The sequence below is a fragment of the Halichoerus grypus genome, chromosome 13, assembly GCF_964656455.1.
Source record: "Halichoerus grypus chromosome 13, mHalGry1.hap1.1, whole genome shotgun sequence".
In the NCBI taxonomy this organism is placed as follows: Eukaryota; Metazoa; Chordata; class Mammalia; order Carnivora; family Phocidae; genus Halichoerus; species Halichoerus grypus.
Window position 1 is genome coordinate 91,329,771 of NC_135724.1, and position 14,454 is coordinate 91,344,224.

General features: G+C 48.1%; 1 long non-coding RNA gene across 3 annotated transcripts in view; it reads left to right on the forward strand.

The window, feature by feature from the left end:
* Nucleotides 1–13,491, forward strand: part of LOC118549926 (uncharacterized) — a 33,146-nt gene extending 19,655 nt beyond the window's left edge. For all 3 annotated transcript variants that reach the window (XR_013443561.1, XR_013443562.1, XR_013443563.1), the window contains 2 exons: nucleotides 5,496–5,674; nucleotides 9,988–13,491. This is a non-coding gene — a long non-coding RNA (uncharacterized LOC118549926). The remainder of the gene's footprint in view (nucleotides 1–5,495; nucleotides 5,675–9,987) is intronic.
* The last annotated feature ends 963 nt before the right edge of the window (nucleotides 13,492–14,454 follow it).

Here is a 14,454-nt window from a genome sequence, read left to right on the forward strand (position 1 = left end):
CTTCTGTCTGTGCCATTGGGAAGCAAGTCTCAAAGGAAATGAACTGCATCATCTTGAATGGCCAGAAACCACCCTATGGAGCCTGCCTCGACCTCCCCATTGGAATGGGCACTGAGTGAAAAGCTCAGCGGTCCCCCCCAGGAACAAGAGTGTGTGCTTCTAGAGTCTGGGAGAATAGCAGAGCCCTAAGATACATTTTTTAAAGATCCCACCCACTGGGTTCTATTATAATCCCAGCTCAAGATACAAGGAAGAACAAAGCCGCATTCTTCCTGAGGGCGCTGCTGTCTTCTTTGGAGATCTAAAGGCCATCTTTCTGGGGTTTCTGTTTGCAGGGGTTTCTGAATCCAGAAAGTCTTCTGGCGTTTGAGCAGAAACAAGGGTTGTCTATGAGCTGGAGGCCCATCGCTTTCTGGGCAGCGGGAGCATTGATAGTGGAGGTGGTGAGGCTGGGTGCGGAGCTGCTGGGGAGAGTGTCCTGGGAGGACGGCCACTTGGAGAGGAGCCAGTCACTGGCTAGGGTGGGTGTGACTTTCGGCAGCGCTGACCCGAAGTTTAATGCTGAGGCCGAGGAGGAGCAAGACGTGTGAAGATTTGGAAGCATTTCTAGCTGTGAGAGGAGGAAGGGAGGGCAAGAGCCCTGAGCCCAGACACTCCCTGGGACGCATCCCGTGGGGTGGCGGCCCACCCTTAGAATGCCAAGGCCGCCAGACTCCCATGTCTCGTGTAGGCCGAGTGAGTCCGGCCAGAGAAGTCAGTCCGTGGCACTGGGCGGCTCTCGGTAAATCCTGGGCTTGTTGTCTTGTGCGTGAGTGCTCTCTCTTCACCCTCTGCCCTTTCTCCCACCCCCCAGACCCGGAGGCCGTTGTGCACGGGACTTGGCTCCTCCCGAACCTCCAGGTCTCCAGATATCCCAGATCATCTCACCGGGAGAAGGCTCCTGCTCTTTCTGCCACCTGGGGGACTTTGTCTGGAGGCCCTGTCACCCTGGAGTCCTGGAATGCTGGGGGCTCAGCTGCTCTGGCAGATAAAGCGTGCAGAGTCCGAGGCTACACACCCCGAACACGCACACATTTACTTGTAAGCACTTGTAGAAAAGAGGGAGACTGAAATAATAGTTTAAATACAATTCTGCCGGCCGTTGCACTCCGAGGCGTCTGCGGCAGGGAGCGGGCGGGGGCAGGCGAAGCAGCTCTCCTGGGTGACTCGCCGTTTGCTCAGGAAGCTCAGGGCCCAGGCATCTCCCACGTGTGCGACTCTGGGGTCTCAGGGTCTGGAGGAAGTGTGGATCTTCCCTGGCAAAAGCTACGGGTTAGGTACTTTGTGCCTGGCTTAAGGGATATTCAGAGGTGATTTTTTTTTTTTAACAGTGGCTCATTTTTTTTTTTTTTTTTTTACCATATGCACCCTGAACACTAAACTCTCCTGTAAGATTCAACTCCGTTCGCCTTTAGTAAGGCTTTCTAAGAATTTAACCTATTTTTAAGACTCCAGGAGGCAATGCTGTTTGACAGGAGCTGATGTGTATGGGAGCTTGAGGTCTCCAGGGGGTGAGGACTTAGGCGATAGGAAATGGGAGGATTCGTGGTGATGGGGACAAGCCTTGGATCCAGTCTGGGACAGGTGCCACCCTTAGAGAGCCAGGAAGGCAAAGCAAAACTGTGCAGTGCTAAGAGACACGGCAACATCGGAGGCAAACTGAAAAAAAAAATTGGTAGTTACTTCCAGCCCCGCTGCGGGTTCATCGGTGTGCCCCGCATCTTCTTGGAAGTGAAAGGCTTTCTCCTCAGCAGAAATTTGGTTTTAATTTTATTTCTTAGATTTTGAATTACTTCAAGCATGCTTACATATGCAGCGGTTATCGTGCAACTATCCGCTTCTCTCCCATCAGCTTCGTTATAGACTTTGCCATTTTGCCATTATGGCTTCTGAACGTTTCTTAAGAGGAGGGAAACATCACGCAGATGTGGTTGACTTGTTGGCTCCCTTCCCGTAAAGAACTGAGCTCCGGTGGCTGTGTGAAGGGCCATTCTGGACTTGTGCTGGGGGGTTCTCCGGGGTTTTCGGATCCTTTTGTTTTTGCTTCCCTCCCTGTAGGGCTGAGAGCTGGTGGGAGGTGGCTGGTCTCACACTTGCCTCCCCTCACCGGGGAGCTCTGACCGCCCCCAGCCTCCCTTCCCCCCAGCACTTCCCTGCCCCCCTCCCTCGTGGGCGGTGCCCCCCCACCCCCCGCAGCTTCTGGAAGGTCTCAGGCTGCCAGGGACATCCCTAAATGCAATCCTCTCCAAGCTGCCCCGGAAGAGACGCTTTGTGTGGGACTGCCACCTCGCGGTCATCTTTTACTCATCAGCCCTGGGTCCCCGGGAATGACCGCATAGAAGGATACTGAGCACAAGCTTTGTTATGGTCCCTTTTTTAGGACCCATTCAGGCCAGTCTTCTGGGGAGTTCATTCTTCGTTCACTGCGCCGTCCTCCGCCGTGGTTGATGTTGTACCTCTGTGAGGCTAGCTGGACCTAACAGGGCTCCATGCCTCATTACCACTGGTCTTTGGACACGGAGGCGGGGGGTGTTAGGGGTGCGAACCCCCTGCACAGTGGAAAATTTGAGTACCACTTTCGGCTTTCCAGAAACTTAACTCCTAACAGCCCACTGCTGACCGGAATTCTTACCGCTCCCATAAACAGTGGATTAACCCAGATTTTGCACGTTGTATGTATCACGTAGTGTATTCTTACAGTAAAGTAAGCTGGGGAAAAGGAAGACATTAATAAGGGGCAGAAAAATACATTTACAGGACTGGACTGTATTCATCGGAAAAAGCCCCCCTGCGAGTGGATGAGCGCAGTTCAAATCCGCGCTGTTCGGGGGTCCAGCTGTAACCCGTCTCCTCGGTCCAGCACGCACGTCTTTAGCTTTTCCGCGGGCCTAGACTAGGGGAGGTTGGACGGGGCACGGGTGATGCCATTGTCGTAGTTCAAGTGGATATTCTGCTTTTTGTAAATGCCACAGGCAGTGGACTTCCCGGAGCAGGGAACATGCCTGCTGTCTCACACGCTGGATGCGCGGTGGCCGTCGTTGGAGACACCAGGGTGGTCTAAGTAGGGATCCGTTGTCCTTCCTGTTTTATGGCCTGCAGTGCACTGGGTAATTTTGCTGTTGCCCTACTATCTCCTTGCATAAAGCAGTCAGTTGCCCTGAGCATGGCTCAGAATATATTGCTCATTAAATTGAGTTCCAGACAAGACTGCGAGGGTATTAGCTTGATGCTCCAAAGGAGCAGTAAGCCTCAGGGGCTTAGTGTGGTTATTCATTTGCTAAATAACACAGACACACAATGGCTTAATTACAGTATTTTGCTCCGAAAAAGAATTGTAGTGATTTCCACATCAGAGTATCTCATTAATGAGATTTGCTAACTGTTATTGGCAATATTCGGAAATGCCCTTTTATTTTAAATCATTTTCTAAATTGCTAATGTCGTTTGTGGGAGAGGAGAGTTCCTAAAACCTCTTGTGGAGGTGAAATGTTAGTGATTCAGAAAATCCTCAATGTTAATTTCTTCCCGGGTGGCAAGACTTGATGGTGCGAAAAAAAATGCATTTTTGACATCTCTCGGCGTCTCCACATCATCAGTATTCAAGTCTTTACAAGCATCAAGGATCCAAATGTAAAAGAAAAAAAAATGCAAATGTGAGGATTTTTTTCCCCCCAGGAGTCCACAAACTCAAGCACGTTAACAGTCAAGTGTCACACATTTGTATCCCAGCCCTACCACTAGTGACCTTCATGGTCGGGTCAAGATATTTAACATTTGTGGGCTCCCGTCTACTCATCTAGGACATAACTACATTCGTTCACTGGTTCAACAGACGTATGCGGAGTGCTCTGGGCTCTCTTCTAGGCACCAGGATTACAGCAGCAAAAATGGGGCTAGACCAGACTCCCGATGTGCAGGAGCTTATCCTCTACTAGGAGAAAACAGAACATAGACCTAAGATAGCTCAAGCCGCGTAGAAGTTTACGAGGCAAACGAATTTGGGGGATTTGGTTGAGAAATACTTGGGAATTCCCACTACGAGGAGGATGGCCAGGGGCAACTTTCTGAAGATGCCGACATATTCACAGAAACTTGAAAAATTAGAAGGAGTCAGTTTTGGAGTTTTGGAAGGAAAAGAAAAAAGACATTTTGGAAGAGGAACATTCCAGGAGGAGGGAATAATGAATACAGAACCTGGGATAAAATTTCATTGATCTCTTAGAGGGATATCAAGCAATGAAATTCAGTGATTTCTACGTTCCTTAACTAAGTGCATGCACACATGTGTATGTGTGTGTGTGTGCATGCGTGCATGCTCGTGCATACGTATTTTAAAAGAGATTTTATTTATTTATTCATGAGAGACAGAGAGAGAGAGAGAGAGAGAGGCAGAGGCAGAGGGAGAAGCAGGCTCCCCAAGGAGCAGGGAGCCCAATGTGGGGCTCAATCCCAGGACCCTGGGATCATGACCTGAGCCAAAGGCAGACACTTAACTGACTGAACCACCCAAGCACACTTGTGCACACGTATTTTTAAGCCCAGTTTCCTGGGCTCCATTTCCATCATTGTTTATCTGCCCACACCTCACCCCTCCCAGGTACCCAGTGTGGCCAGCCAATAGACAATAAAAGAACGAGAAAATTCTTCCGGTCAAACCTTCTTGTAGATAGATCCCGGTCTCTTATTTCTCCTAAGAACTAGGGATTGCCAAGAAAATGGATGGAACTTAAGGGATATAATTTACCTGTTATGTTTTGTCAGTTCTGAAGATGAAAAGTGCAGACCCTAGACTCTGGTCCCCACCGTTTCAGACCCTGTTGTCAGCTGAGGGGCCCCTCTGCTTGCTAGTCCATGTTCATGAAATGGTGCTGGTGCCATGGGGGCCTGTGGTGGCTCAGTCCACTGGTTCATCCACGCTTGTGCCTGCCTGGCCTGTAGAAGAATGTGCAAGAGAGTGTGGAACATTGTGTGTAGGAGTCAGAAAGAGCGGTCCCCTCTCATCTTGGCTGTCCAGGTTACATGGCGGTCTAGCTACTCACCCTCTTCCTTCCTCATGGCCTTCCTTCCTTCCTTCCACACCAGTAGACAACTGGATTTAGGTCACACTCCCAAGAAGGCAATGTCCGTATGAGCAGGCAGCGTTGTCCTCAAGGCTGTATCTCCAAGATCTAGAGCCAGAATCCATTGTTGGATGAATGGGTCCCGTCCTCTTGCCCCCTGACTTTTCACCGCGATGTGGCCAGGAGGTCACGTGGGAAAGTGTGAACGGGAAAAAGAATTCAGAACCATAATTTCAAGTGGTATCTCATAGATAGTTATTACATTCAGATTTTTTTCTTCTTCATTTTATAGCTTTGTTGAGATAGAGTTGACCTATCATATTGTGTAAGTTTAAGGTATAAACCGTAGAGATTTTATGTATGTATATACAATAGTCTCTCCCTCTTTATCTGCAGTTTTGCTTTCCATGGTGTCAGTCACCTGGGATCCACTGGGGTCTGGAAGCTGATAATGCTCCTTTTGATGCATCACGGGGTCAGTAGCAGCCTAACGTGATGTTACACGCCTACGTCGTTCACCTCACTTCTCATCACACGGGCATCTCATCATCCACACCGTCGTTACAAGAAGAAGGGTGAGTACAGAAGCTATTTCGAGAGACAGAGAGAGCATATGCACATAGCTTTTATTACAATATATTATTATCATTGTTCTGTTTCATTCTTACTGTTGTTAAACTACTATTGTACCTGATTTATAAACTAAACCTTATCACACGTCTGTATATGTAGGAAAAAGCATAGTACGTACTATGAGTTCAGGACTACTCATGATGTAGGGCATCCACTAGGGGTCTTGGAACGGATCCCCCACAGGTAAGGGGGGACCACTTTATTGCACAATGATGACCACGATAAGTCTAACTTACTTACTTACTAACACATCCATCACCTACATCATTATAATATGTGTGTGTGTACTGAAAACTTGTGAAATCTACTCTTTTAGCAACTTTCAAATACACAGGAAAGTATTATGAACTGTAGTCACCATGCTGAATGTTACATCCCTAGCACGCATTCACCCTATAACCAGAAGGGTGTCCTTTGACCTCCTTCAACCACCGCTCTCCGCCCCCTCCACCCCCCACCGCCTCTGGCAACCACCAATCCATCCCCTGTTTCTGTGGGTTTTGGTTTGTTTAGACTCCACGTTTCTTATTCAGCCATAAGAAAGTGGAGATCTTTCTGTTTGACATCTCTCGGATGAATTCTGCATTTTTGTTTTCTCGTCATTGGCTTTGCTGATGAAGTAAGGTCAGGTGTACAGACATGAGGCAGGGGCTGTAGAATCTTCCTTGAGTTATTTCATGAAGACTACGGGCTAAACTTAATAAAGTCAAATTTCTGATAAATGGGTTTATTAACAACCTCCATAAAAATGAATGAGTTTAATCGCTTCAACTTAAAAAGGAGTGATTTAAGGGACCATGATCTAATGCATTTGCACTAACTTATTTCTGCTTTGTGAATTAAGAGCATAAAGCAACTAGCTTGATAATCCCTTGACAGACTTATAAATGAGAACCGGGTTTTTAAAACAGAAAGTTGATATGATTAGAAAGCTTTTAACTTTTTCTCCTCCTCCAGCATCATGGAATAAGTAAGCCACGGGAGACCTGTCTTTCAAAATAATTAAATTTCCAAATTAGCTTTTTGGTTTAAGAATGATCTGATTTAATCATTTTGTTAAGTTGAAGTATGTAACTGTGGCTATTTGGAGGCTGGTTCCTGGGTTTTTTTTTTCCCTGTAATTTAGGGAGCTTCCAGGCACGCACCTGGGGATTGCAATGTGCTGAGCAGGTGCCTCCTGCTAGGTGGGGTTTTTTGATCTGCACAACACTCTGATGAGGTAGGGAGTATTACTCCCATTTACAGGTGGGGAGACTGAGACACAGAAAGTTGAATTTACTTATCGTCCTGGGGCTTGAATCCATGTTCATAAGTTATTCACTCCACTGTCCTGTTAAATAAATGCATAAGCAGGTAGGAAGATAGAGATGGATATTTGACTATATCTCAGGCAACAAAACCCAGAATCCTTGAGGGAGGCGGAATGGAGTGGCCCTTGGCATTCCAGATTGGTTCCCCAGGTCCCCCTCTAGGATTCCAAGAGCAAAGTCCATGGATTGGCATTCCAGATTGATTCCCCAGGTCCTCCTCTAGGATTCCAAGAGCAAAGTCCATGGATTGGCATTCCAGATTGATTCCCCAGGTCCTCCTCTAGGATTCCAAGAGCAAAGTCCATGGATTGGCATTCCAGATTGGTTCCCCAGGTCCTCCTCTAGGATTCCAAGAGCAAAGTCCATGGATTGGCATTCCAGATTGATTCCCCAGGTCCTCCTCTAGGATTCCAAGAGCGAAGTCCATGGATTGACATTGTAGATCGGTTCCCCAGGTCCCCCTCTAGGATTCCAAGAGCAAATTCCATGGATTGACATTCCAGATCAGTTCCCCAGGTCGCCCCCTAGTAGGATTCCGAGAACAAATCCACCGCTGGCTCAAGCACCTCTGGGTGTCTTTGGTGCTTCCCTCTTGAAGGTCTTTTTAGGAAGACCTTTTCATATTTCCTCATCTTGCTTATCCCCAAGGGAAGCTCAGCAAGGGTGCTTGGGACAGAGATAGGGGCTGCACTAGTTTCAGGAATGGGTGGACCCAGGTGCCCAAGGAGTGTTTCCAGGATTCTGGCTCTCTACAGCTCTGAGCTCCACCTTCTTCTGTGTCTGCTTCCTTGAAAGGTGACTCCTCCAGATCCTGAACGACATCGCCGCCAGGGTCTGTGGGTTCTCCTCCCCCAGCTTAGCCTCCAGGAGAGAGAATATAGAAAGAGTTCTAGTAACAGCCCGGTGGATGTCACTGCACATTCTCTGGCCAGGGTTAGGCCCTGCTGGTTCCCATGCTGATGCGTGTGGAGGGAGCCTGTTAGTGCCACCACTGACCACCCCTGCCAAACTCAGAGTGGCTTATGATTGTTCCTAGTTACGTGGGATCTTCTCTTTTCTAACGTAACGTACCATGCCCTCGTTATATAAGGCAACAGATGTTTCCTTAAAGCCTAATAAGCGTTAGTCCCTAATGGATATTAGTTTATGACAATATTGAGAACCCTCCACTTGTTAAATGCTTTCTGCTCTTCAGAACACCTTGCTGTGCATTGCCTTCTGTCATCTAGAGGCTCTTGTGGTGGGGATAGATGGATGTGTCAGTCCCCTGTTCTGCCCTAAGAAATCACGACAAATTTAGTGGCTTAAAACAACACACAGTTGTTGTCTTACAGTTTTGTAGGACAGAATCTAATATGGGCCCCATTGGCCTAATACCAGGGTTTTGGCAGGGCTGAATCCTTCTGGAGGCTCTGGTGGTGGGCGGGGGGGGGGGCACCTGTCCTTCCACCTTCTAGAGGGCGCCCATATTCCTCATCTTCTCCGTCTCCAAAGCTGGCGTCGTGGGCCCAGTCCCTGTCAAAGTGAATCGCTCGGCCTGGCTCTTCTGCCTCTCCCCCATTTAGGGACCTTCTGATTACATTGGGACCCCCTGGGTGATCCAGGGGCATCTCTCCATCTCAAGGTCATCTCACTAGTAACCTTAATTTCATCTGCAACCTTCCTTCCGCTTTGCCACATAACCTGGAATATTCGTAGTTCCGGGGATCACAGCGGGGATATTTCGGGGGGCTGTTATTCTGCCGACCAGAGCGGGACAGGGACTTCCCAGGGGAAGCCACAGGGACAACTCATGACTTGCACGGGGCACCCTGTTTCAGGGCAGAATCTCACCAACGCTGCTGTCCCTGGTTTCTCTCCACTCTATCTCCCCATCGAAATGATAAGATCCTTTGGGTTGGTTTCATTTCATGCCATTTTTTAGTGGAAATACTCCAACCGCAACTCTTGAGTGAAACAGTTGTCTGGAAGTTGAAGAGCTTGTGCAGAAGGACAGGGGCATCGTTCTTTCTTTTATTTCCATTCGGGAATCGTGTGCCATTGTGCTGGTGTCAAGAACTGAGTATCATTTTCCACGCCTTCCACCTGTGAGCTCGGATCCCTGTGTCCCATGAGATTTTCTCCCTCGTCCGTGAGGCCACATTTACTCTGGGAAACATTTTCCAGCAGGAGCAAGTAGCCAAGACAGGGATGGCTTCTTAAGTCCCCAGCATTAAAGCACAATATATTTTCTCTTTCAATCACCATTTCTGGAAGGCAGGCCCAAGTTAAAAATCCCAATTTGTTGGTTAGAGCTAGGGACGCCCAGTGGCACAGTTAGAGTCCTGGGTAATGGATCGTGTAAATGGATCTAAATGCAGATTTCCCTGTTTGCCCTTATCCTCTGGACAGGAACTACTGTACCAAGGTGCTTTATGAGCTCTGTCTTACGGGCATCTTTAATTGTTATTAAAGTTTGCAGAGCAAGAAACAGCACAGAGCAGTTGTGAACAGGGGCTCACGGGTGATGTCATTTTGCAGCTGAGGTGGGGGGTGGGTCTCATTTGGGGGCATTGCCCCTCCCTGGGTTTAATAAATATTAATAAGACAGGGGCGCCTGGGTGGCTCAGTCGTTAAGCGTCTGCCTTCGGCTCAGGTCATGATCCCAGGGTCCTGCGATCGAGCCCCGCATCGGGCTCCCTGCTCTGCGGGAAGCCTGCTTCTCCTTCTCCCACTCCCCCTGCTTGTGTTCCCTCTCTGGCTGTCTTTCTCTCTGTCAAATAAATAAAACCTTTTAAAAAAATAAAAATAAATATTAATAAGGCAGAGAGACACCAAATGCTGTGTATCCTTTGACAACTTTTAAGTTTACCTTTTCCTCCGAGAATCTTTTTTTTTTCTTCCCCACTTCTGTAAGTCAGTTTCTCTTACCATCATGGTTAATTTCTCTAAATGCTCCTTCGCAGAGAGAATGAATCCAGCGGGGAGGCGCCTTCTTGCCCCACATACATAACATTGCATGGCTGGCGACCTCCTGCACGGCGGGGCCATGTGAAATCTTTCTGGTTGTTTCCCTACTTGGAGGTGAATCTGAGTGACACCGCAGCATCTACAAGTGACAATTAAGTTCTCTGTCAGCCTCCTCTCCCTCCCCCCCGTCTCCCGGAGTCTTCTGAATTTGGAGAACTTTCTGAGATTCAATGTCTCTGGGAGGCCGCTGTCGTCTGCCCATCCTGAGAGTCAGCCTGGCTGCTGCAGCCCCAGGACATGAACCGGGATGGAGTTTGTTCTACGGAGAATCGAATGTGACCGTCCGAGGCTGATTTGGGCCTTTCCCGTCTGTAGTTTCGAGAGCTGTCATGAACTCTTTGGCTGAACCAAAAGATACCTTCCAGTTAACCAGTTCAGAGGCAAGAGCATAGACCCACCTACGTCATTTCAGCAGTAAGTGTTCAGATACCTTTTCTTTCCCGGAAGGCTTGAAGAGGATTTTAGAGTTATAATTGCCTCTGCCTTTTCTGCTTCACAGCATAATCATAATTCCGATTTTCTATTCCGTGCACTCTGGGACGGGGTGCATTCTGCAGACAGAAGTCATCAAATGAGCGATACCCCTTATGTCACATTTGGGGAAGGTACCTGAGTGGGCCTGAATTATTAAACTCTTCCCTCAAGCTAGAGTATAACAACATACGCCTTGTGCCTCATTTCGGGTGGAAATCATCTGGACTCCTCCTGCTGGGAATGCACCACGGGGCTGGTTACCTGTTAGATGCCATCTGGCTGGCCGAACGATCCCATGGCCCATCTTGTGACTATATGTGCAGCTGGTCACGGATGTTGAAATAGGTGCCCACGGGGTAAAATGCTACCCTGTGCAATTTCTAGACCATGTGCTCTCTGGTCTGCATTTTGCTCACGTGCATGATCCCATTTAAGCCTCACAAACTCCTGAGGTCGGCAATACTCTTACTTCCAGTTTCCAGATGTGGTCACTTTTCCAAGGCCACACAGGGACTGGGTGATGGAGGCAGGATTCAAACCCGAGTCTTACTCCAAAGTTCATGCTTTTTAGCACACCTACAGGCTTCCTCCAAGGAGGAGAGACTCTCCAGGGCAGGGAATATATAGTTATAGGAAGTATTTATATATATATATAAAATGGTCCAGCCTACCCTCTTTCTTCAAACAATGAGAAGCATAAACAGCACGGGTATGTGGGTATTAGGAAATGGAAATTAAAACCGGAGCAAGAACCACTGCATGCATACTACGGTGTCTAAACTGACAGACTGGCTGGACCAAGTGTTGGCAGGTGCATGGAGGTGCTAGAATTCTCCTTCATACACTGCTGGTGGGAATGTAAGATGGTCTGGTGTTTTCCTAAAATGTTAAACCTAATGGAATCCCATAACATTAAGGACATTATTCTATGTCACAAAGGATCTATTTTTAAAAGTTTTAAAAAATTAATTCTCTTAGGGGCACCTGGGTGGCTCAGGGGTTTGACTCTTGATATTGGCTCAGGTCATGATCTCAAGGTCGTGAGATCGAGCCCCGCATCGTGCTAGGCAGGGAGACTGCTTAGGATTCTCTCTCCCTCTGCCCCTTTCCCCCCTCCCCGTGCACGCACATGCATGCTCTCTCTCTCTAACAATAACAACAACAAAATTATCTCAACATATCTTCCTTTACAAGACGAAAGAGGAAAACCAAAGCCCAGAAATTCACACAAGAGAGGAAGAGTGTTTCCACAGACCCTGAGGGGGTAGCTGGGGATCAAGGAATATTCTGGAAGACAACACCACCACGGAGGAGGGAGTGTGAGTGTACTAGTGGGGTGCATTATGGTCTTCCATTAAAAGCTCTCCTAGTAGCTCAGAGAACCGATGGGCCCCTGCAAGTAAATCCATACCCAGGGGTAGTTTCTGGCCGGTTGTTCTCTACCTCTGTTCATGAAGTTCACAGAGGAACCAGTCCTAAAGGCCTGCGCCGATTTTGCAAAACCTTGCAAACATAACCAGCGCATCACGCTGCGGTAACAGATGAACTGCCCCAGCGTCTAAGGCAAATCCATTCTTCACCCTTGGGTCTCCCTCCCTCTCCGTCCCAGGCCCAGAGTCTCATCAAAAGGTGGAAGACAGGTTTGAAGAGACAAATTCACACTTAATTCTGACGGACCTCGGATGCTTCTAATTAGCTGTCTAAAAGGCATAAAACAACGCTGGGGGACACTTCCAGACACTAACGAACGTTTGAACAGCAGCTGTGGGCGGGGATGTCATGAGACAGATGGAGGAGGCGGCTGCCATCGGAACATCACCGTGGGCCCAGTGATGGATGCGTGTGCAGAGACCCGTCCCGCCCCCAGGTCTGGGCGGGAGGAGAGAGGGATGCCGAGCTGGAAGATCTCGGGGCTCCAAAGCCAGCAACCAACTGAAAAGATGACCGCTCCTCCTGGACTCATGGTGTTCCCCCTTTTCATAGAGCCTTCTGGTGCTCGGACTCCTGGACGGGGTCTGACTGTAATTCCACAAGCCGCCTAGAGCTTTCCTGTTAAACTGTTTGCCTGAAGGAAAACCTTCCCATTCTAGCAAATTCAAGGACTTCTGTTTTCAATATTGTATTTATTTTACCCAAAATAGTCCTGGAGGGTGAGGGGAAGGATCAATCAGATTCTCTCTCGAGAATTTGAGGGGCACTTGGCTGGCTAAGTCGGCAGAGCGTGAGGCTTTTAATCTCAGGGTTGTGAGTTCAAGCCCCACATTGGGTGTAGAGCCTACTTTAAAAAAAAAAAAAAAAGAATTTGATTGGAGGCTGTAGGTCTAGTTGAAAAACCAGGTGGAGGAATTCTTTCGTCTTAGGTTCTGGAGCTCAGGGTACTTTTGGCCTTATTATGACAATGTTTGATTTCACAAATGAGTCCAGTGTACCACCAATAAATGCTATGCTTTGTTTACCCTTATTCTGGTTAGATTCTGTTCTTCTCAAGGTAATGGTCGCATTCTGGATCAGAGTCAGAACGTAGTCAGTTCTGCAAAAATCCACCCTGTCCACTTAGAAATAAGCAAACCGGGGCGCCTGGCTGGCTCAGTTGGTGGAGTGTGCAGCTCTGGATCTTGGGGTCGTGAGTTCAAGCCCCACATTGGGTGTAGAGATGACTTAAAAATAAAATCTTTTAAAAAGACAGAAAGAAAGAATGAAAGAAAGGAGGAAAGAAGGTCATTAAAATCCAAAGTACCCAGTGAATTGTGGTTGAATTTTACCAAATATTTCAACAGTTGATCAATGTTAACTGAAACTGAAAGAATTCAAGTTTCTCAAAGCTAAATATAATTTATTTCAGTAAGAAGCATAATTAAAGTCCTAGGAAAAAAATTTATGTTTTACTGAAAAAGAAAAAGAAAGTGAATAGGGGCATGTGGGTGGCTCAGTCGGTTAAGCATCTGCCTTCGGCTCAGGGCATGATCTCAGGGTCCTGGGATCGAGTCCTGCCTCGTCCTATCTCTCTTTCAAATAAATAAATAAAATCTTTAAAAAAAGAATAACAGAAAAAGAAAGTGAATAAAGAATGATCTCTCTTACCTAAAAAATTCTGCTGAATTTTCTCCTCATGAGGCCAGAGGGCGGGTGGAGGGGGACAGGGAGAATGGGCACCTCGCGGGACAATAGCTGAATTCACTTTGCTATCTAGAGGGTTCGCTCATGTTTTGTTTTCCGATCAACTTGAAAGATGAGGATACACTTGCTTTTGAGTTTGAAACTTTTTATAATTTATTCAGGTACGTCCAAGTGACTATATGAAAACATACAGTATTCTGAAAAGAGGGGCATGAGTGTGCGTTTGAATGACCGCACCCTGGGGGGTAAAGCGCCCGGGCTGTGAAGACACAGGTGGTCCGGGCAGGGGTGAGGGGGGAAGAGGCTGGTTCTAGCAGAGCCGGCTTTGGATCAGAGCCAGTGGCCAGGCAGCCTTGTCGGCAGCACACCACGCCGCACGTATAGGAAGTCCCACCTGCCCGCGAGCACCAGACCATGTGCTGCGGGAGCCTGGCCTTGCGGTGTCCCACGTGGTGTCTCAACGTCATCTGTGAAGTTACTCTACCAGTCACAGCTGTATGTGTGACAGAACCCAGCTGCTGTGGGGAAGGCGCTCCAGCCTGACATCGGCCCGCTGGTGTGAGCTGCCTATTTCTCACCACTTGAGAGAACCTTCTGTTGCATTCTTTACACCGCACAGCATCATGTTTTCCTCCTTCGTACACCTTGCGTTATCATCTTCTTCTCCCCAGTGCGAGCAAGCACCCACTGGGACGTGGTTATAGCAGGTGCAGGTCTGATGACAACGGCCCGTGAACCATGGGGACCAGCCTAAAATCCAGCACGGAGTCGAACAACAATTGCATGCCCCCAGGTGTGCAGTAGGGAGTACA